Source organism: Kogia breviceps, chromosome 3 (assembly GCF_026419965.1).
Source record: "Kogia breviceps isolate mKogBre1 chromosome 3, mKogBre1 haplotype 1, whole genome shotgun sequence".
NCBI classification, from domain to species: domain Eukaryota; kingdom Metazoa; phylum Chordata; class Mammalia; order Artiodactyla; family Physeteridae; genus Kogia; species Kogia breviceps.
This window is the reverse complement of record NC_081312.1, coordinates 108,139,636-108,163,057: the sequence shown is the minus strand read 5'-3', so window position 1 is coordinate 108,163,057 and position 23,422 is coordinate 108,139,636. Positions and strand designations below refer to the sequence as shown.

The window sequence follows — 23,422 nt, the reverse complement described above, 5'->3', positions numbered from 1 at the left end:
ACTTGAGGATATGGGGAGGGGGAGGGGTGGGCTGTGACGAAGTGGGGGAGTGGCAGGGACATATATACACTATCAAATGTAAATTAGATAGCTGGTGGGAAGCTGCTGCATAGCACAGGGAGATCACCTCTGTGCTGTGTGACCGCCTGGGGGGGTGGGATAGGGAGGGTGGGAGAGAGGGTGATGCAAGAGGGAGGAGATGTGGGAGCATGTGTGTATGTATAACTGATTTAGTTTGTTGTAGAGGGAAAACTAACACACTATTGTAAAACAATTATACTCCAATAAAGATGTTAAAAAAAAAAAAATAAAAATAAATTCACCTTTGATAAAAAAAAAAAAAAAAAAAAAAGACAACCCTCAGAATGGGAGAAAATAGTTGCAAATAAAGCAACTGACAAAGGATTAATCTCCAAAATCTACAAGCAGCTCATGAAGCTCAATATTAAAAAAACCCAAACAACCCAATCCAAAAATGGGCAGAAGACCGAAATAGACATTTCTCCATAGAAGATATACAGATTGCCAACAAACACATGAAAGGATGCTCAACATCATTAATCATCAGAGAAATGCAAGTCAAAACTACAATGAGATATTATCTCACACCAGTCAGAATGGCCATCATCAAAAAAATCTACAAACAATAAATGCTGGAGAGGGTATGGAGAAAAGGGAACCCTCTTGCACTGTTGGTGGGAATGTAAATTGATACAGCCACTATGGAGAACAGTATGGAGGTTCCTTTAAAAACTACAAATAGAAGTACCATACGACCCAGCAATCCCACTACTGGGCATATACCCTGAGAAAACCATAATTCAAAAAGAGTCATGTACCAAAATGTTCATTGCAGCTATATTTACAACAGCCAGGGCATGGAAGCAACCTATGTATCCATCATCAGATGAATGGATAAAGAAGATGTGGCACATATATACAATAGAATATGACTCAGCCATAAAAAGAAATGAAACTTAGTTATTTGTACTGAGGTGGATGGACCTAGAGTCTGTCATACAGAGTGAAGTAAGTCAGAAAGAGAAAAATAAATACCGTATGCTAACACATATATATGGAATCTAAGGGGAAAAAAAAGGTCATGAAGAACCTAGGGGTAAGATGGGAATGGAGACACAGACCTACTAGAGAATGGACTTGAGGATGTGGGGAGGGGGAAGGGTAGGCTGTGACAAAGTGAGAGAGTGGCATGGACATATATACACTACCAAACGTAGAATAGATAACTAGTGGGAAACAGCTGCATAGCACAGGGAGATCAGCTCAGGGCTTTGTGACCACCTAGAGGGGTGGGATAGGGAGGGTGGGAGGGAGGGAGATGCAAGAGGGAAGAGATATGGGAACATGTGTATATGTATAACTGATTCACTTTGTTATAAATCAGAAACTAACACACCATTGTAAAGCAATTATACTCCAAGAAAGATGTTAAAAAAATTATGGTCTTCAGACAAGTTAATAGTATTTATGTATTTCAAAGATTGCTACATGTATTAACATGTATATATTATACATATCATAACATGTTATAATAATGGTTATATAAGATGTTAACATTAGGAAATCAGGGTAAAGAATATATAAGAATTATCTGTACTATTTTGAAAATTTCCTGTAAGTCTAAATTTACTTCAAAATAATAAATAAAATTTTGGGAAAAATTAAATAGAAACTTTATCTAAGATTTATAACTGGCAGCTAAACTTATGAAAATTTTTTTATCTTCTTAAGTGACCAAACTGTAAACTTAAGTCACAATAAGATAATATCTCACACTCACTCAAGTTAATAAGATTTAAAGAATGACAGCTTCAAATGTTGGTGATGATGGATAGTAATTGAAAATATCATATGTCACTGATATATATGGAGAGTGTGAAAAATTTCCACCTCTTTAGAAGACTCTGATAGTTTCTTATAAAATTAAGCAAAATATATCTTATAATCAAGCAAATTCCATTTTTAGGTAATTGCATAAAAGATTTGCTAACATACTCAAAATAGCTAAAAACTGGAAACAACCCAGATGTCCATCAACAGGAGAATGAATAAACAAATTGCAATATTCCCATTCAATGGATGTTACTCTATAACTAAACAGAAAAAAATTTAAACTTACTGATACAGGGAATAACATGGATAAATCTCAATATCATTATGATGAGTGGAAGACATATACTGTGTCATTTCATTTAATTAATTGTGAGAACAGGCAAAACTAATCTATGATGATAGAAATCAGAACATTGTCTCCTATGAGAATTAGGCTTAGCTGGAAGGAGGCAGTAAGAGACGTTCTCAAGTAATAACAAATATTCTACCTCCTCAATAAGGTAGTAGTTACATGGGTATATACTTTTAAGAAAACTCATTGAATTACACTATTAAGATCTATACATTTAACTATGTAAATTTTACCTGTGTAAAATTACAAATATTTTTAAAACATATTTATTGGAGTATAGTTGCTATACAATGTTGTGTTACTTTCTGCTGTATAACTAAGTGAATCAGCTATATGTATACATATATCCCTTCCCTCTTGTGTCTCCCTCCCACCCTCCCTATCCCACCCCTTTAGGTGGTCACAAGGCACTGAGCTGATCTCCCTGTGCTATGCAGCTGCTACCCACTAGAAATCTATTTTACATTTGGTAGTGTATATATGTCCATGCCACTCTCTCACTTCATCCCAGCTTACCCTTCCCCCTCCCCGTGTTCTCAAATTGGTTCTCTACATCTGCCTCTTTATTCCTGTTCTGCCCCTGGGTTCATCAGAACCAGTAAAAGTATAAATTTTTTAAAAATAAGGAAGCTCTTCATTACTGATATGAGCTGATCTGCTAGAAATAGTAAAAATATTTATACATTACATAGATATATAAAATAAAAGGAAGTGCAGAACACTATAAAAGTATGTGTGTGTATCTATGCATATACTCACACACATTTTGGGATGTGTGTGTGATGTGTGTATGTGTATGTATGTGTATATGTATATCTGAAAGGAAACACAAGAAACTGTAACACTAGTTGTCTCCAGGAAAGGGAAATTGAATGGTTATGGAAGACAGAATTGAAAAGATAAGTTACCTTTCACTGAAAATCTTTTTTCAATTTTGAATTTTGTAACATATATTATGATTTTAAAAATAAAATTTAAAAAATGCTTCTGGGGGAAAGCAGTGTTATGATTTCTCTAACTTATTTAAAAATACTTAAAAAATAACATGAAGTGAATATGGCAAAATGTGGTAGAACCTGGGTTACCGGTATTTGCAAAGTCACTGTTCTTTTCTCCTTATACTCTGTATGAAGTTTTATAAAATTCAGAACAGAGAAAATCTTTCATTACCTAGAACAAGTGAAAATCAGTGGATTACACATGTTTAAGAATTTATTAGGAAAAAACCACAGAGGAATACAGAAAAAATATATAAATAAATTAGAACATTAAAAAAAACAACACTGATAAATTATACCAAAGAGCTGATTGGGGGACAGGGGAATGGAGAACTAGTGATTCTAAAAATCCATGATTCAAACTCATTTCATTAAAAATGACATAGCAGAAACAACCAAGACTGGAATGAAAATGGATATTAATTGAGACAAGAGAAATTAACAGAGTGATGAAAGAACGCTTTGTATTACTTTATCCTACCGTGTTTGAAAATCTACTTGGACTGTGATTTTCTAGTAGAAAACAAGTTAAATATAAGATATAAAACAAAAAATAAGCAAAAACCATAGAAAAATGTGAGAACACTTTCTAGCCAGTTAGCTTCAGTTCTACTCCAAACCACCAAAAACAAAGGAGAATTCAGATGATTTAAATGTTTTAGCTTAACTGCTAATGTTGATGCTAAACCTTTCCAACCTATTCTAGAGCACAGAGTAAAACAAAAATCCTTAAAATTATTTTAACACAACCAGAAAATCTAATATACAAACATGACAAAAATAGAACAAAAAAGAAAATTACAGATCAGTTTCATCTAAGTAGTACACTTGCAAAAATTCCAAATCAAATTAAGATACTCATAATTCAGTAGTAAATTTAAAAAACAAAACTTTTTTTAACCAAAATAAGTTTGTTGAATGAAAAATAAAAGCATATAAGGAAATTTCAATATTAAAAATGAATTATTTCACAATGATAAAAGTTTAAAGAATAATATAATTGTTTATGCAAAAAGCATTTGATTACATCTACCACTTGGTTTTGATTTAAATTCTTTAGAAATATATAAAAGGTAAGAGACTTTTCCTAACATAATACACAAGAATCTCAAATTTAAAATTAGCATCTTACTTTGATGACTGAGACCACTTACATCAAAATAACTTACCTATTGGAACTAAGACCTGATACCACCCCTAGCAGGGTTCTATAAACAAGACAGAACTATAAACCAACAAATAAATTCGGTTTGTTCATCTAAGCAAATAGTTCTTCCATCATTGATAACATATTACTCATATAGGGAAGTAGCTCATTCATCAGACAAAATTTGATTATCTAAACTCACATCAAAGTCCTCATCTTACTCTGTCACCGACTTCAAACTATCGCAGGACAAATTTTGCCCACTCCTAACCAGTTCCCTGCCTTGAAAATCCTGCCTTAAACCACATCAGCCCATCCCTCAAAGCCCTAATTTCCTGCTTTTGAAACACTGATAAACCTTGTCAAAGTGGTGTTTTCCCTTGCTGCAGTAGGTTTCTGGAGTCTTTTTGCTTAATAGACCAGCAAAAACATGCTGGTCAAAACCAAGAAGTATCCATTAAAACCTAATTAAATCAATGGTGGGTAATATTTCCACAATTGTTTAAGTGCTCTGAAAGTACCAGTCAGTGAATTTTATTAACATAACTAAAATCCAGATCATTTGGAAGAGGAGAATCACAACTATCAGTATTTTCAAAGGATTTAGTACATAATTTGAAAAAAAAATCTGAAAAGCCATGAGAAAGAGTAAGGAGATCACTTACCCCCCAAACAAAATAAAACTTTCAGTTATAGAAAAATTATCAAGTAAGAAAATAAACTGAAAGAAGATACCCCCACCACAAAGTGAAAATATTAACAGTAATTAAAATTATTGAATAAAAAGAAAGACATACCTTGTTCTTGGATAGGAAGACTATTGTTAAAAACCAATTCTCCACTAAATTAATTTATTGAAGTTGATGAAATTGCAGTCTAAACTGTAATTTCTTCCAATGAGAAGACACATGAGACAGGAGGCAGAAGAAGAGACACACAGACCCACAGAACAAAAATGGAGCCAGTCACAGATGAGAATACAGCATATATGCAAGATGGCATTACAGATAAATGGGCAATTATTGGCAAATAATCGCAAGTAATGGCAAATAACTTGGCAACTTTAAGATTTGAAATAAAAAAACTTTCTCATGATTTAATAATTTGAATTAAAAACACAAAAGAATTAGAAGTTAACATAGGTGAAGAGTTTTATGGGATCAGTGTAAATATCTTTCTAAAATGACATGAACTCAGAAGCCACAGAAGCGAACATGGTTATACTTGGACACATAACAATCATACACATTCTTATAACAAAAATAAAGTTTAAAAGTGTGTAAAAAATATCTGTAATGCTTGACAATTGAAAACTTATTCCCCCAATAATAAACGAGCTCTCTGAAATTAGCAAGAGATTAAAACCTCCACCCACCCCCAAAATTGGATATAAAAAGAAAATTTAAAAATACAAATGGCTAATAAACATATGAAAAAATGATCACACTCAAAAATGAAAGAAATACAGTTTAAGACAATAGTTTGGGCTATCACACTGGCAAAGTTTTTAAATAGTCATAAAATTCATTATCTGTAAGGTTGTGGGAAAGCTGGCAATCTCATTCATTGCCATTTGAGGATAAAGTTGTTACCACATTTTAAAAGAAATCTTGTGATCATTTTCAAAATTTGAAATGTGCATATACTTAATCCCAGTATTTCCACTGCTAAGTAATTTATTATGATATAATAGACAAATGCAAATTATTGATATATAGGGAGGTTCATTGCACAGAAATTTGGTGCTAACATAAATATCTATGAATGAGAAATGCTTAAAACATTTAATTATATTTCATGTACAAAACAATCATGCAGTCATTCAACAAATGACACAGATATGTATTACTGAAACAGAAAAAGGGTATTGAAAAAACTGTTAAATGAAATGCAATTTGCAGAATAATGTGTACAATATAGCTCCACTTCCAGAACCCCCCCAAATAGCTTGTGTGTGTGTGTTTGTGTGTGTGTGCATTTATCCACTTAAAGAATGCACACAACTCACTTAATAGAGGGTAACTCTGGGAGATAGAATTGGGAGGGAGGAGGGCACTTAATTTATATATTAGATATTTAGATATGCTTTGAATTTTTGAAAAAAAATTTAATAGATCTTAATTTTTAAATTTACCACATGGCAAATGAAAATTATAAATGAATATTTATGGGAGCACTGAGAAATTCCATCATTCTGAGTTTCTTGTGCAATAATATTTCCTCTACTGAGGCTCCTGGGATTGAGTCAAGTGGAAGCAAGGGAAACAGTCACCATGCCCAAATTAAAGTCTCATCGATGATATCCCAACATGAGCATTTCTCAGTTAAGCATTTCTTATCTGCAGGAGGAATCCACTGCATCACAGGAAAGAGAAGAGTTTCCATGCACAAAGAAGACTATCATTGTTTTGCAGAAGTTGATGGCAGAAGTAATGGTACCCACAGTAACAAATCCACCTCGTCTCTGTGGTCATCACCTGCAAGGACAGTGGGGAAAATTGGCAAAGGTGAGGCACACATTTTCTAAGAAGCCTGTCGGGGGGGGGGGCGGCTATGAAATCCTTGTACACTCTTCCTCTACATGTTCTGGAAAAAAATCTACCCAGAATACGCAGAGAAAACCACATTTTCAGCAGCTGGGTGGCTGCTATGGTCAGAAAAGTGACTTTAAGACTTCCTAAAGGATGCCAAACACTGGTGATACTTTTCCTCCTTTGCTTGGCCAAAAAATGATGGCGATCTCCAACTATCTTAGATTTTTATCTGTTTCTTCCCTTCTGAATTTGGCTCTTTAAAGTTCTAGGTCACTCATTCATTGACTCAATTATTTCAGGCAAAACTACTTGTCTACCTTCCAGTCTAATAATTATTGAGAATCTATTATATCTCATGCATATAATAATTCTCTGGTAACACAATGGATCCAGCCAAGGAGTTTAGTTTGTTGGATAAGAAAAGTTAAGGAAATCTTTCATATTAACAGTAAATGTACTAACTGAGATGTAGAAAAGTTATGAAGGTATATAAGAAAAGTTGTATCTCTTTTTTCCCCCACATCTTTATTGTATTATAAATGCTTTACAATGTTGTGTTAGTTTCTGCTGTACGACAAAGTGAATCAGCTATATGTATACATATCTCCCCCATCCCCTCCCTCTTGAGCCTCCCTCCCACCCTCCCTATCCCATCTCTCTAGGTCATCACAAAGTACCAAGATGATCTCCCTGTGCTATGCAGTAGCTTCACACTAGCCATTCATTTTACATTTGGTAGTGTATATACATCAATGCTACTCTCTCACTTCATCCCAGCTTCCCCTTTCCCCCCACCCCTTACCCTCAAGTCTGTTCTCTACATCTGCATCTTTATTCCTGCCCTGCCACTAGGTTCATCAGTACCACTTTTTAAAACTCCATATATATGCATTAGCATATGGTATTTGTTTTTCTCTTTCTGACTTACTTTACTCTGTATGACAGATTCTAGGTCCATCCACCTCATTATAAATAACTCAATTTCATTTCCTTTTATGGCTGGTAATATTCCATTGTATATATGTGCCACATCTTCTTTATCCAGTCATCTGTTGATGGACATTTAGATTGCTTCCACGTCCTGGCTATTGTAAATTGTGCTGCAGAACATTGTGGTACATGTATCTTTATGAATTATGGTTTTCTCAGGGCATACGCCCAGTAGTGAGATTGCTGGGTCATACGGTGGTTCTATTTGTAGTTTTTTAAGGAACCTCCATACTGTTCTCCATAGTGGTTGTATCAATTTACGTTCCCACCAACAGTGCAGGAGGGTTCCATTTTCTCCACACCCTCTCCAGCATTTATCATTTGTAGATTTTTTTGATGATGGCCATTCTGACCGGTGTGAGGTGACACCTCAAAATGGATGAAAGACCTAGATGTAAGGCCATACACTATAAAACTCTTAGAGGAAAACATAGGCAGAACACTCTATGACATAAATCACAGCAAGATCCTTTTTGACCCACCTCCTAGAGTAAGGGAAATAAAAACAAAAATAAAAACTGGGACCTAATGAAACTTAAAACCTTTTGCATAGCAAAGGAAACCATAAACAAGACGAAAAGACAACACTCAGAATGGGAGAAAATATTTGCAAATGAAGCAACTGACAAAGGATTAATCTCCAAAATATACAAGCAGCTCATGCAGTTCAATATCACAAAAACAAACAACCCAGTCCAAAAATGGGAAGAAAACCTAAATAGACATTTCTCCAAAGAAGACATACAGATGGCCAACAAATGCATGAAAAGATGCTCAACATCACTAATCACTAGAGAAATGCTAATCAAAACCACAGTGAGGTATCACCTCACACCGGTGAGAAGTTATATCTCTTAACTCATTACACAATCTGGCCTTTCAGTTAGAATGTAACCACAAGTCATCAGTCTTCAGAAAATCAACATCTAACTTTCTATCCAGATGTGGTTGCTCCTAGAAAGCAAGGACTAGTTTGACAAAAACCTTACCTTCAGAGGGTAGCCCTTGGACAGCAGGTAGGTGAATAGGCTCTGTCTGAAGAATCTTGCTTCAGGGATTTACTGGTATCGTTCATTCCCAAAAGAGTTCCCAAGAAGTCATCTTCTGGGGGGGGGGGTAAAGAAAAGAAACACCACTTCCAGTGAAAAAGACAATTCAGCTGGAAGCTGGGAAGTCACCCTTCGGTACTCTCCCAGATTGATTTCATTTGGAAGCTGCTTTCTACCCTGTTACGCAGCTCTGAAATTATACCTAGCTGCTCATAACTCTATACATTTCAATATCAGCACCTTGTATCAGAGCCTTTCTCTCTTGTACATTTCCAAAGCTGACTGGATTGCCTGGATCCTGCTGAAAATTGTTTCTTTTTTATAATTTATTTTTTTCTGCTTAGTTGGCCAGGTTATTTATAAAATCATTCTATATCATCTATTCATATATCTATTCTCAATAAAATTTTATTGAAAGCCTACTCTATGTCTGACAGCCCGTTAGGTGCTTATGTCACAAAAATGAATCTAAAAACATCAGGCCATAAGAAATTAAAACCCCATTTGATGAATCAATCATACAAATAAAGAGCTGAGAATAACTTAGTAAATGGTCTTATAGAGGTAGATTTAGTTTTAGGATAGAATAGTTGAGGAAAGACCCCCATTTAGGAAGACCTGTTATGACCCAAACCTGTAACTTCCAATTACTATTCTCACTCTCATCTGGCTCTTGGATTGGTTTTTAATGCTATTTAGCTACAACCAAATGTCATCAGACTTAAGAAGAGCAAGATCTATCAATGCCTATCCATCTGAGGCCTTTTTCTAATAAACAAGCAGTTCCCTGCCTGTATAGTCACACCTGCGAGGTTGTCCAAAGGACCACAGGTAGGAAGGGAGAGCACTGGCTGAGAAGTAAGTTGTCACCTCCTTCTCTAGAACTGACGTTCAAAAGTTAAGGCAAAAGCATAGACAGTTTCCTTTTCCTTCTAGGCTCTATCACCTGACAGGAAAAAAAAAGAGGAAAAATAACAGTTTAAGAAAGAGTATATGCAGATATAAATGCATCTATGTGTACATATAAACTGTACACAAACACACATGCATGTAATCTAATTTAACAATAAAACATTCATAAAATGTGGATATCCTGTGCTACACACAGACTGGGCAGGGTGGATGTTGCTAAGTCCTTTGTGTGTTATGTGCACAACCTTCAGACAGGCACTGCTCTCCTTTCCTCCTGAGGTCCAATAGACACAGAGAGTATCTGACCAATAATTATGTTAGCAAGGTAAAATATTCCCATTCCATTAAGACTAAATGTTAGAAAACAATTTTTTTACTATTATGTACAGATCAATGAAAACATGGTTTTTCTATTACAACCCGGTGAAGTCCAACAGAAGCTCCCAACAATTCCAATGGCAAAAGAAAATTGTTTCTAGTTTATCAATTATCATAAGACCATCTTTAGAAAAAATATGCCTGTCAATAATATCCAAATACCTAGAAACATAGGATTAAGCTAAATTATTCTTTTTAAGAGTAATTTAGCTTAATTAGGTAATTAGGCCACTGTCTTATTTCATTTTCTTGCTTCCTGACAAGTCAATAAACAAATTTAGAAATATTTATCATAATGTGATAGCTTATAATTCTATTTTCCAACATATTTTTCCAAAATAATCTTACCTAAAATTTCAACAAGTATTTTAAAGATGTTATTTTTATAATAACTACATCTCTTATCATATAGTGACATACATGTAATAGCTTTAGATAACTTGTGTCCAATAGAACTTTGGTTTCTGCTGAACAAAGATCTGGAAATCTCAGGGGTGAGAAATAGAATGTCATTGTCAATATGTTATTGCACAATGGCAATAGCCATTGGTCTCAGACACAGCAAATTTAGTCCTAAATATTCCTGCTGGAAATATATAGATGTGGACTTAGAGTTTTCTGAAAGTCTCAATAGAAGATAAGCAGCCATTGCCTTCAAAGGAACCTACACAGACACACTTCTTCAGAAAATATTTAAGACCTAAGTTAAGATAATATTGAGGAAGAGAAAGATATTAAGTGCCTCTAATGGGAAAAGAAACACAACCTTCTTAAATCACTGTCTCTGTAAAACCTGCTACTACTAAGAAAATCTTGGCAAATGGTAACAAGTGCTCTGGCTTACATCACACCTGTTTTTTATATAGTTGGATGGCAGAAACATGTTCAAAAGTGTTTCACAACCTTTTTTTCCCATCACCTGCCTGGATATCCTTCTTAGACATTTTTCTCCTAGTTTTCAACCCTGCCCCCAAATTTTAGTACCACAGATATGCTCTATATATGCTTATGTATTATGGCTGTTTGGAGGACAATGAACCACTGTAATATTTAAGATTTCCTTTGATCCCCAAGAACCAATTTTTCACCCCAGGAGGGTGACATCGACTATGTTGAGAATACACTGTGAATACTCGTTAATTTGAGAAAAGTAACTAAACAGGTAAGGAGTGCATAGAGTGTTCCATTCTGTCATGAACTGTGTTTGGGGCAGTTTCCCATTCTCTTCAAATGGTCACTCAACAGGACATACTGTTGAGGTTTCAGGGACCTTCTCTCAATCATATACCTCATTTTGGCCCAACATCATCTTCATTCCTAAAAAAGAAGGAACTATTCAAGCACTCTCAATGTCCAATGCCTTTTTGCTTTGAGCTAAGCACAGAAGTGTCAAAAATCCTAGAATCTACAGGAATGGAAACAACGGAGGACTCACCATATTATTAATGTATGTATCTGATGTTATAACAAGGGTCCTCCCAAAATAGATTAAACTATTGACAAGCAAAATAAAATGAACAAATAAACAAAAACAAATCAAAAAAACTACTGGCTAGCAACAGGTAAATTTGAATGATGGTATATTGTCAATGAATCTTCTGGAAACTTCACAGAGATCAGCATTGATATTGATAGTAATGTAAACCTAATATCAATGGCATGTTACTGAGTTTAAAGTGCAGCTAGAGCGTTGCTTTCCTCTACAACCACCTCCTCTCAAGAAAACACAATGAGACAAATAGTAGCATTCCTCCAACAAAACTAGCTTTCTGTTTCATGGGTTTTCCCTATAGTTATTCTGGGTTTTACTTTTATGTCATTGACCTTTGCTCAGAAATTTATTATTTACTCCCTTTTACTTGATTTGGGTTTAATTCTCTAGTTTAGTCTTTTTCTTGCTTCTTAGGGTTAAAGCTTAGATTATTTGTTTGATAGTTTTCCTCTTTTCTGATATAATTATTTAAAACTATAAATTTCCCTTTAGGCATGTCTTTAGTTGTACCCCACTCAGTTCTAAATGTTTTCTTTTATAATTTTGTCTTTGACCATGGGTTCTTGTAAAAGATGTTAATTTCCAAATATTTAGTAATAACCCAGATTGACTTGTTTGATTTCTAATTTAACTCTTCTGTGTTCACAGAACACTCTACACAATTTCAATCGTTTAAAATCCACTGAGTTCAGTTTTATAACTTAGCATATGACCTATGCCAGAAAATGTTCCAGATGTGTTTGAAAATAATTTGTGCTTTGTTATTGTTAGGTAGACTGTTCTATATATGTCAGGTCAACTTGGTTGATAAGATTGCTCAAGTATGCTATAACCACACTGATTCTCTGTATTGGTCTATCAATTATTAAGAAGAGGGTACTGAAGAGCCCAGATGTTACTGCTTAATTGCCTATTTATCCTTTTGATCATGTCGGTTTTTGCTGTACGTAATTTGAGACACTATTACTTGATGATTATGTAATTAAACCTTCTATCATATAATATCCTTCTTCATTTCTAGTAATATTTTACCATAAAGACTATTTTCTCTGATGTCAGTATAGCCACTCTTGCTCTCTTCAGGGTATTCTCTGCATGATATAATTACTAATCTTTTACTTTCAGACAGTTTGTGTTTTTTGTTCTAAAGTATCTCTTTTCTAAACAGTGTATATCTGTTTAATTTTTTTTAATTAATTAATTTATTTATTTACTTTTGGCTGCGTTGGGTCTTCGTTTCTGCGCGAGGGCTTTCTCTAGTTGTGGCGAGCGGGGGCCACTCTTCATTGCGGTGCGCGGGCCTCTCACTATCGCGGCCTCTCTTGTTGCGGAGCACAGGCTCCGGACGCACAGGCCCAGTAATTGTGGCTCACGGGCTTGGTTGCTCCGCGGCATGTGGGATCTTCGTGGACCGGGGCACGAACCCGCGTCCCCTGCATTGGCAGGCAGATTCTCAACCACTGCGCCACGAGGGAAGCCCTTGTTTAATTTTTAAATGAAATCTCCCAGTTTCTGTCTTTTAAATTTAATATAATGGTCATGTGGTTAGATTTATGCCTGCCATTTTCCTATCCGTTTTCTAGATGTCATATCATTTTGGTTTCTCTGTTCATTCTTAGCTGCCATTTTTGTATTAAATAGATACTTCTTATTGTACTATTTTAATTCTTTGGTAGTTCTTTTAATGTTTTTGAATTATTCGCTTAGTACTGACCCTAGGGTTTACAAATGCACCTTAAATTATCACAGTCTACTTCAGAGTAACACTAATTTTGTTATATGTCCTTTTATATATCTTGAACTCAGTTTCAGAGAAGTGATTCTGTCACTCATTTTGTCCAGATTTTCCAACAGATCAATTATTGAAGCCATCATTGGCCCCAGCATGTTTATAAAGCAACTGTGAGCCTGAGATAGGTGACAGACACTGAACAATAAGGATCCCATCACCACTGGATACACAGTCCATGCTACTAAGTCATGGAGACCAGCAAACACAATCAGTGACCCAGTTCCATGTTTGACTAATGCAGATAGACTCTCAGTGTCATTGGAACATTGCAAGTCCCTAAAAGAATATCAGTATCCTCAGGACAAAATGCTTACCTTTGTGAGAATTCACACAGGCCTTTGAGGATGGGAAGCAGAATCATCCCCAACACTTTCCTTCATGTCTCATCTCAAGGGGAAGGGATAAACTCATCCATACGAAACCTAGTTTTTGGAAAATGTCAACCTGTGGGAAAGAATAAATGTGCATCTAGATGAGAAGTAGGATAAGTCAATTTGTCAACTGAACAGGAGCGTTCACTATGTGTATGCATGTAATACATATTATCACTCTACTGAGATGTTTCTGAAATTATTCAAAAGACAGCGCAAAAATTTGGGGTGGAAAAGTGCCTCATATGACTCACCAGATTATTAATGCCTCACACTCTTTGGATTAACAGACACCTCACAAAAGCAATAAAATTCTAAATTGCTTAATAAAATAATAAAATAATCTAGGAACATACATTTATTAAAATTGGATATTACTAATGGAAGGCATTGTTTTGATTTTTCCCAGAGAATGGAGTTGGTGCAAGTAACAAAAACAGCACTTCTTTGGTGTGGCAGTGAGAATTACAAGCAGCAAAATGTTCCTTCTCTCTAACGTCACTTCCAATCTGCAAAGCACAAGGGAAATTAGGGAGTTGAGAAACAAAACTTTCCTAATGTAATATTTAGTAACAAGTTGTTATAAGGAATACTTCAAAGATATTCAGTGACAATCAATATGACAAGAACTATAAATGCTCACTCCTTGGAACATATTAGTTTAGAAATATTTGTTCTAAGACATTTGTCTCAAGTTTCCTCAGTGTACCCACCATAACTTCATTCATTATAACTAGAATCTTTCTTTAAACACATTAGAAATCCATTGGGAGTATATAAAAGTGGCTAAGGAAATCCATGTAAAACAAACAAACAATAACTGGAAATTTAATCATTTCACATCTGAAAATGTTTAATGCAGTATATAGTTGAAGCCAGTACACGTGTATTGCTCTTTGGTTGATGAGAAAAACAAAAAACAAACAAACAATAATTCAATCCTAGTGACTGGTTGGCAAGCAAATTAAAATATATTGTGAAGGTCTCACATATAGTACCTACTTTTTAATTATCATATATTTGTTTCATTTACTAGGGAAAAGTAAAAATCCATAATTTGTATTTTGACCACCTTTAAATAGCCCTCAAGAGAGGACTCCAGAAGCTCACACAACTGTGTGAATGGCTCAAGTGTAGGTACAACCATTTCTAGAATCTTCAGTGCTCATGTGCTAGTTCCCCAGGGTCTGTTTACTACAAGCATATTTATGCTGCCAGCTAAAGACCCAAAGGATTGTAATTTCACCTGAAAATTAGATATGAATAGACACTGTACAGTTTAGTTCCTCTAATGCATGCAAGCAGCTTAGCTTTCTAATACAACAGTTCTTCCTGATACCACACAAATGAAATCACTGATCTTCACCCTGTAAATATTTTGCTTAGGGTTGGTATCTATGTTAGACCTCAGTTTCACAGAAGTAATTATGTAACTCATTTTGTTCAGATTTTTAAATGTGATAAATTATTATAGCAATCATTGTTACACATGAGTTTCTAAAATAGGGCACTGCTCACCTCAGAAAGTGAAAGAAACTCTGAAGTTCATCCCTTATCTACTCTACTCAGTTATGGAGACCAGACCCCACATCAGTGATCCAGGCTCCACAGCTGATTATCATAGACAGTGCCTTATGGTAATTGGAATATTATATAATCCTTAGAAGGAAGGTCAATATTTTAGGGACAAATGCTTACTGACTTGAGAATTCCCACTGGCCTCTTAGGATGGGCCTTTCCTTCATGTCGCATCTTAAGTGGAAGGAATAAACATCTTCATAGGAAACCTGAGCTCTATCCTTGTTACCCTGTGGGAGTAGAATAAAAATGTGGAAAGATTAGAAGTAAACCTGTCCATTGGTCTGTCAGGCATAAGACAGTAGGGTTCAATAATGTACCCTCCTATTAAATAAGATAATTCATTGCTCTGTTAGGATGTTTCCAGAGTTATTCCAACAACATTAATTGTGTTAGGCTCTCTGGCCTCCATAAGGGCAAATATTGTCCAACATTTTCTGCCAGACAAATTAAATGTGCAATCAGACTGTCGGAATGTGCTTAAAGTTCCAGGAAAATGTTGGCTTGGTGAACAATTCAACTACAACAATGCATATAATGCATATATATTCTGAAAATTAAACCTCAGAATTATTTTATCCTCAAAGATGACCTAATGGATTGGGGAGGAGAAAACTGCCATGATAGGGAAATAAAGAACAGTCGTCTAAAAATCACTTATAGCACTAAACTTGCTTGAGCTCAGAAACCTGGCAATTTGCAGAGGATGCACAATTACTCTACACCTGATTCTACATGGTATGGTCACAGCAATGCAGGCAGGACTCACACAGGCACAATCAATACTGACATGTGACTAGAGAGGTTAGGAGAGTGCAGAGAGGAAAAATCAGACACTGAGCCCTCTCACCATGAAATACTTCCCGTGCTATTGTCAGGGTGGTGCTCACCAGGCCACACTGTTGAGGATTCAGTGACATTTGGCCAACCACACCCCTCAGTAGAAACAATTTCTCTCTGCCACACTGGTGAGGAATGGCTTTACCTTTGTCTCCATGCTTAATTCCTGTATGAGGCATTAGTAGGAAGACTGAGAAAATGCAAAAATTCTGGAAAAGAACAGAAAGAAGCCTCAAAGAATCACCAGATTATTAAGTCCTCACACTGTTTGAATTGACAGACTCTACACAACACCAATTAAATTCTTGATTACTTAAAAAATAATAACTCAGGAAAAATTTACAGAAGATTAGATGTTACCTTGAGAGTGCATCATTGGATTTCTTCTTAGATAAGGAGTGGCAGAAGTGACAAAACCAGCTCTTCTTTGGTGGGGTGGTAAGAATTCCATGCAATTCCAATATTACTTCCAACCTATAAACCACAGAGGAAATTAGAGGAGTTGAGAAAGAAAACCTTCCAAGTTGAATATTAATTGATAAGAGGCTATAAGGAATTAAGTACATACATTTGCTGACTACCTGTATGATAAGAATAAAAATAGCATTGTTCCATGGAACAGGAAAGTATAGAAAGTCGCTTGTTCTAAGACCTGGTCAAAATTTCTCCAAAGGACCCTTAGAATCACTCATTAAAACTGGGATCTCCCTTAAAACACATGTGAAACAGACTGAAGGAATATGAATATTAACCAATAAAATGCCAAGAACTGGAAACGCAATAATTTCACAATTAAAAATATTTAGTGCAACATATACTTGACTCCATTACTCAAATGTCTAGAAAATTTCTCTTTGGGTGAGAAGAAAAATAAGTGTATGGATTTTTGTGACTGAGTTAACAATCAAATCAAAACATGCCCTAAGATATTCCTGTAAATACAAACTACTTTTAAATTTTCATATATTTGCTTTATCTAAAAAAATTGACAAGTAAAGACATAATATCTTTTGAACTGACTATGTAATTGACCTCAATAGACTACTGCTCATTCACAAGATTGTAGAATCTAAGGAAATCTTGTGAATGGCTCAAGGGAGACAAAAACATATATCCTGGGTCTCACTACTCATGTGCTGGTTCTCCAGAGTCTGATTACTGTGAGTGAATGGATGCTGTCAGCAAAGCACTCTAAGAGTTTCCATGTCGTCCTTAAACCACACATTTATAGATCTCTGTACAGATCATTTCCCTTAATGTATGCAATCAGGTGAGCTTTCAAACACTTCAGTCCTGGCTGGTACTTCTACTAGACCAGTTGAGCTCCCTCCACATTTTATGCCTAGCATGGTCCCTGGGAGGGACCTCAGCTGACAAATGATTTTGTCACTCAGTTTGTTCATATTCCAATGAGAAACATATGTGAAGTTATCATTAATCCACGCACATTAGTAAAAGGGACTTTGATCCTGAGATATGTGGCAGTCACTGAGCACTCTGGGATCTGACACCCTCAGACACATTGACCCACAGTATTCAATAATGCAGACCAGTCATCACAGTCAATAACAGCCCCATGAGTGTTACAATGTTCTAAGAGGAATGTCAGTATTTTCAGGATGAAATGCTTACTGATGTTACAATTCCCACTGGCTCTTGAGGATGAGATGGTAAAATTATTTTCAATACTTTCCTTCATGGCACCTCTCAAGAAGAGGGATAAACTCTTTCATATTAAACTCAACCAGTGGTCCATACCTGTGGAAATAGAGTAAAAATATGGAAAAATGAGATGTATATATGTCTATTTGTCAAACATGCACAAGACAAGCAGATTTATTATGTACCTTCATATTAAATATACACATATTACTTTACTAGAATGTTTCTGATGTTATTCAAAGGGAGAAAGCATAAAAACCTTGGAAATAAAGGAGACAAAATATTGGACCTCACCAGATAATTAATAACACATTATTTGGATTAACAGATACTTCACAAAACCAATTATTTACATGATTACAAAAATATAATAAAAATAAGCCATAAAAAGAAAATTTGCTTAAAATTGGTTATTACCTTTGGAGTTCATTATTTCGTTCCATCCCAGGAGAGGGAACAGGTGAAAGTAACAAAATCAGCACTTTTTTATGGTGGTGAGTATTCCATGCAATTCCAAAGTCACTTCCATTTTTCAAAGCACAGAGGAAATACAGGAAGTTGTGAAATAAAACCTTCCCAACTGAATGTCAATTGATAAAAAACAATAAGGAATTAACCACAGATATTCACTCGACCATCTATATAATGAGAAAAAATTATGTTTGTTCCTTGGAAAAGGGTAGCATAGAAAGTCAATTTTTCTAACGTGTCACGGAAAGATGCCAGACCCACCCCTCACCAAAAAAGCTGATGTCCCCTGGAATTGACAAAGGCATTTTCCAGTCCCTTCACACAGCACACACAAGCAGGACACAACCTGAGATGGAGCCATCAGCTTGACCAAACTCCCGGGAACAGTGGCCCATTTGATTTTGCCCCTCATCAGGAGAAACCAAAACTGCATCTGGTGTCCCAAGCAGAACATGACAAAGAAGCCTGCCCTAGGCAGGAATCCTGCTCTGACCCTGAGCATACAGATTTCTATTTCTCTGAGGGCACAAGGCATCGATGAGCCAGTGAAGGAGGCCTGTAAAGCTCAAGGGCAGGCGACAGGACCACCAATGGCTCACACTCTCTCTCCTACCCACATGCTGAACCGTGGCAGGGCACAGCAGTCCTGGCTAGACCAAGGCACCCAGAGACGGCACTCTGTCCCTACCCTTCGACCTGGATTGGAATGCCAGGATCCTTTCCCAATGGCTCTTCTAGCCATGAGATGGCCACAACCCTCAACTTTAACAACGTGGCTGTGGACACCCACAGCAGCAAATGCAACATGAACCCCTCCCTACTTTCCTTTTGGAAGTCACGTCCTGGACCTCAGTTCCAATGAGGAGACGGTAGGGATTTCTCATTTATTTTGTTCAGATTTCCAAGGAATGCATTTGTGGGACTCATCATCGATGCAAGACATGCTCAAACGCTGCACATGCAAAGTTTCAGATTCCACCATGGGATGGACAGCGAGCTGAATCATGTCAGCATATGGCAGTGGCAAAAAAGCTGAGCCATGGGGCAGGAAATGCAGCCAGTTCTCAGGGCATTGACATTCGTATTCACCGAAAAAAGGCCAGAAGTTGAGGGTGCAGCCCCGGTGTACAAGTTCCCATGGGCAAACATCTGGTTTCGGCAAATAAGGGTCGCTTACCACAACAAGGTTGAAAACAAGGTTTAAACGAGGATCCTCATGGAAAGCATGCCAACACCTAACCGAGATTCCTTTGCCAGGACTCGCCTTGCCACACCATCCTCACTTCACTGGGTATCATGGATTATACAGATGTTCCCAGGCTGCTGTGCTGCTGGCATTCCTTCCCTGGCACTCCACCTGGCTCAGGGAGAGAGAAAATATGCATACTTGAGGAGCATGCACTGGCGCACAGAAGGAAAAGGCAATACCACCCATTGATGTGTGCTCTATCTCCCCTCAACGTATAATTTGCTGCCCATAATGCCTGTGTCTGCAGCCAAATGTGAACGCATCGTGGCGCAGATGACTTCAGAGAATGCGGCCATCAGGATAAACAGTGCCGCCATCCAAAAACCCCCTGGTCTCGGGCCCTGCAATTCCTCTCCTGAGCACTCTCAGGAGTGCTGAAAAAGTCATGTTCCAGCCCCTTCACACGGAACACACAAGCAGGACACAACCCAAGGAGTAGCCATCAGCTTCGCCAAACCCCGTGGATGGTAGCCCATTTGATTTCTGCGCCCATCAGGAGGAACCTAAACCTGCATCTGGCATCCCAAACACAACATGACAAATAAGCCAGCCCTACTCCAGGAATCCTGCTCTGACCCTGAGCATACAGACTTCTCTTTCTATGGGGGCACAAGGCAACGGCCAGCCGGAGGGGGCGGCCTGGAGAACTCTAGTGCCGATGGCAGGACCACCAATGTCTCACCCTTCCTCTCCTACCCTCATGCTGAACCGTGGCAGGGGACAGCAGTCCTGGCCAGACCCAGGAACCCAGAGACGGCACGCTGTCCCTAGCCTTCCCATCTGGATAGGCATCCCAGGCTCCTTTCCAAATGGCTCTCCTCCCCATGAGACGGCCACCACCTTCAACGTGAACAACGTGGCTGTGGACACCAACGGCACCACATGCAACGTGAACCACTCCCTACTTTCCTTTTGGGAGCCAAGTGCTGGACCTCAGTTATGATGAGGAGACGGTATGGATTTCTCACTCATTTTGTTCAGATTTCCAAGGAATGCATTTGTGGGACTCATCATCGATCCAAGCACACGCTCAAACGATGGACATGCAAAGTTGCACATTCCACCACGGGACGGCCAGCGAGCTGAATCATGTCTGCCTACGGAGGTGGCCAGAGCCGAGCCAAGGGCCAGTTCTCAGGGAATCGAAGCTCGTGTTCTCCAAGAGGAGGCCAGAAGGTGAGGGTGTAGCCCCGGTGCACAAGTTCCCGTGGCCAAAAGTCTAGGTTTTAGCAGAGAGGTGCTGCTTACCGCGACAAGGCTTCGACCAGGATCCGCATGGAATGCACGCCAACACCCCTCCGAGACCCCTTCGGCTGGCCTCGCCTTGCCGCACCGTCCTCACTTCACTGGTATCACGGATTATAAGGATGGCTCCAGGCTGCTCTGCTGCTGCCATTCCGCCCTTGGCATTCCACCTGGCTCGGGGTGAGACAACACACACACACACACACTTGAGGAGGCTGCACAGGCGCACCGAGGGAAAAGTCAATACCAGCCAACGAGGTGTGCTCTGTCTCCACTACGCATTTCATTAGGGGCCCGTCTAGCCTGTGTGTCCGCAGCCAAATGTGAACGCGTCGTGGCGCAGATGCCTTCAGAGCGTGCGGCCATCAGGATAAAGAGCGCCGCTGTCCAACAACCCCCTGGTCTCGGGCCCTGCAATTCCTCTCCTGAGCACTCTCCCCTCCATCACAGCAAAAGGCTGTCGTCCTGAGCCCCTGAGACACCCTGAGGGCAACTGTGCCCCCTCAGCCTAAGAGCCGGTGCCCTCAAGGGGAACACAGCCGCCCTTGGCACAGGTGCTTCCACACATGGATGCGCCCTCAGTGGGAAGTGATCTTCCCCAATGGAATGGCCCTTGGCCGAACATGACGGCCTCCATCAAAAGCGGCTTGCAGGGACCCGTGACAAGGGCACCTGAGGAACACCTGGCCTGATCAAGGGAGACTCATCAGCAGGGATATTTCCTGGCTTGCTGCCAAGACAGATGACCTACCCTGGGCCAACACACAAAGCTCATGGCATGGGAACCATTCCGATGACCAACGTGGCGGGGAAAATCCTTGGAGCCTAACGGCACGGGAGCCATTCCGATGCCCAAAGTGGCGGGGCAAACCGTTGCAGCAATTGGGTCATTTGTAGTGGTGCCTGGCACTTTCGCACCCTGGGCCCATCAGTGACGTGGCCTCAGACAAACCGTGAGGCAGAGGTCCTCTAGAAGCAACGTGTTACCCTCAGCCGTGCGACGCGAGAACCCAGCCAACAGCCCAGACACCTGAACTGGTATGACTAGTCTGGCCTGTGGCCAGGCGCGCCGGTTACCACCGTCTCGACGCACCAGGGGCGGCAGGGAAAATGACGCCCGGCCACACATCCTGTCCTGCGCTGAAACCTGTAACCTTTCCTTGGCAGCCGACTCCCTTGTTTCTGCAGGGTTGCACCCAGTGTGCTCCGGGGAGAGCGGCAATCCTCAGGGAACACTATGTGGGCCGGGATTACAAACGATGCTGGACTGTCCTGTGGTGCACCTTCACACCTTCAACACACGGGGAATGTGGACTGAAACGGACAAATGCCCCCACGGCCTCCAAATCGGTGCCCATGAGAAGTCACCATGCTGTGCCACGAATGCAACCATGCGCCGGCACAGGGATCCGCCATGAAGGAAATCGACCAAGGAGGGCCAAAAGGCGGGACAGTGCACAAATCTGCTCCTGTGTTCCCTCCCTACACGTGCTTCCAAACGCTCCGGAGGTAAAAGAAAAATGTGTTCCAGGAGCCCCTTGGCCACTGGCGATCTGTCCACCCACCAGTAAACCTGTGGGCTTCGCCAGACTCCTCAAGTGTCTTTTTCACTCGCCTTGCCTTTCTCTCTCCCCTGGGATCCAAACGTGTGAAGGCAAGAGGCCAGAGCCACCCCTCCCCAAAGAAGATTGCCGGGACTAAGCTTGACTACGTCATTTTCCAGCCCCTTCACACGGAACAACACACAGGCAGGACACAACCCGAGGAGGAGCCACCAGCTTCGCCAAACCCCGGCGACGGTGGCCCATTTGATTTCTCGCCCCATCAGGAGAAACCTAAACTGCATCTGGTCTCCCAAGCACAACATGACAAATAAGCCAGCCCTACGCCGGGAATCCTGCTCTGACCCTGAGCATACAGACTTCTCTTTCTCTGGGGGCACAAGGCAACGGCCAGCCGGTGGGGGCGGCCTGGAGAACTCTAGTGCCGACGGCAGGACCACCAACGGCTCACCCTTCCTCTCCCACCCGCATGCTGAACCGTGGCAGGGGACATCAGTCCTGGCCAGACCCAGGAAGCCAGAGATGGCACGCTGTCCCTAGCCTTCCCACCTGGATTGGCATCCCAGGCTCCTTTCCAAATGGCTCTCCTCCCCATGAGACGGCCACCACCTTCAACGTGAACAACGTGGCTGTGGACACCAACGGCACCACATGCAACGTGAACCACTCCCTACTTTCCTTTTGGGAGCCAAGTGCTGGACCTCAGTTACGATGAGGAGACGGTATGGATTTCTCACTCATTTTGTTCAGATTTCCAAGGAATGCATTTGTGGGACTCATCATCGATCCAAGCACACGCTCAAACGCTGGACATGCAAAGTTGCACATTCCACCACGGGACGGCCAGCGAGCTGAATCATGTCCGCCTACGGAGGTGGCCAGAGCCGAGCCATGGGGCAGGAAATGCAGCCAGTTCTCAGGGAATCGAAGCTCGTGTTCCCCGAGA

General features: G+C 39.4%; 1 long non-coding RNA gene, 3 other non-coding genes and 1 pseudogene across 15 annotated transcripts in view; all 5 read right to left on the bottom strand.

Annotated features, from left to right (window-relative positions):
* Positions 1-3,400: 3,400 nt before the first annotated feature.
* The window catches only part of LOC131752450 (uncharacterized), a 53,807-nt gene continuing 33,785 nt past the window's right edge, over positions 3,401-23,422 (bottom strand). The window contains exons 1-11 of one of the 12 annotated variants that reach the window (XR_010839754.1): positions 20,918-21,084; positions 19,598-19,777; positions 18,367-18,587; positions 17,920-18,045; positions 16,648-16,761; positions 16,433-16,496; positions 15,572-15,677; positions 14,226-14,378; positions 13,813-13,942; positions 8,865-8,976; positions 3,401-6,828 (exon numbers count right to left, since the gene is read on the bottom strand). This is a non-coding gene — a long non-coding RNA (uncharacterized lncRNA). Of the gene's footprint in view, positions 6,829-7,813; positions 8,264-8,864; positions 8,980-13,812; positions 13,943-14,225; positions 14,379-15,571; positions 15,678-16,297; positions 16,497-16,647; positions 16,762-17,919; positions 18,046-18,366; positions 18,588-19,597; positions 19,778-20,917; positions 21,085-23,422 lie in introns of those variants that run through there. The other 11 variants (XR_010839747.1, XR_010839745.1, XR_010839743.1 and 8 more) reach the window with 11 other exon arrangements.
* LOC131754084 (small nucleolar RNA SNORD116) lies at positions 17,649-17,728 on the bottom strand (annotated as a pseudogene).
* On the bottom strand, positions 19,265-19,356 carry LOC131754016 (small nucleolar RNA SNORD116). Its single transcript, XR_009335068.1, has one exon. It is a non-coding gene; the product is annotated as a small nucleolar RNA SNORD116 (small nucleolar RNA).
* On the bottom strand, positions 20,598-20,689 carry LOC131753957 (small nucleolar RNA SNORD116). The gene has a single exon (XR_009335010.1). It is a non-coding gene; the product is annotated as a small nucleolar RNA SNORD116 (small nucleolar RNA).
* LOC131753956 (small nucleolar RNA SNORD116) lies at positions 23,174-23,265 on the bottom strand. Its single transcript, XR_009335009.1, has one exon. It is a non-coding gene; the product is annotated as a small nucleolar RNA SNORD116 (small nucleolar RNA).